Below are 938 nucleotides of genomic sequence, written 5' to 3' on the forward strand. Positions count from 1 at the left end.
TCAAATCGGTCAATTAGCCAATGCAGTGCTCAATCGTCAACCTGGCACTCTTCCCAGTGACATGGAAGTACCAGGCAGGAAGGAAGCTAAAGAGCAAGTCAAGGCTATTACCTTAAGGTCTGGAAAAGTAGCTGATTCTGAAAAGGCAAAAGAAGTAGAAGCTGAAATTAGAGATGAAGAATCTAAGCAAAAGGAGAAAGCGGCGGAACCAAGGAAGACTACTGTTGAACACAATCTGCCTGAGGTTAATACAGGGGAGAAACAGCTCTATCCTCCACCACCTTTTCCTAAGAGATTGCAGCAATAAAAGCTGGATAGACAGTTCGGAAAGTTTCTGGAGGTATTCAAGAAACTTCACATCAATATACCTTTCGCTGAGGCTCTGGAACAAATGCCCAGTTATGCGAAGTTTATGAAGACTATTCTTTCAAGGAAGGTGAAACTGGATGACCTTGAAACCGTTGCTCTCACGGAAGAATGCAGCGCTGTGCTGCAGCAAAAGTTACCACCAAAACTGAAAGATCCAGGAAGCTTCACCATTCCTTGCACAATTGGCAATCTGACGTTTGATAAGTGCCTTTGTGATTTGGGAGTAAGCATTAATCTGATGCCGTTGTCGATCTTTAAAAAACTGGATCTGCCTGATCCAAAACCCACATACATGTCGCTACAATTGGCTGACCGTTCCATTACTTACCCAAGGGGCATAGTTGAGGATGTGCTCGTCAAGGTGGATAAGCTCTTCTTTCCTGCAGATTTTGTTATTCTGGATTTTGAGGAAGATAAGAAGATTCCCATAATCTTGGGAAGGCCTTTCTTGGCTACTGGCCGTACCTTGATAGATGTGCAAAAAGGTGAACTTACTATGCGGGTCCAAGATCAGGATGTGACCTTCAACGTATTCAAGGCAATGAAATTCCCTACAGAAGATGAGGAGT

This window comes from Apium graveolens, chromosome 2 (assembly GCF_009905375.1).
Source record: "Apium graveolens cultivar Ventura chromosome 2, ASM990537v1, whole genome shotgun sequence".
Taxonomy (NCBI): domain Eukaryota; kingdom Viridiplantae; phylum Streptophyta; class Magnoliopsida; order Apiales; family Apiaceae; genus Apium; species Apium graveolens.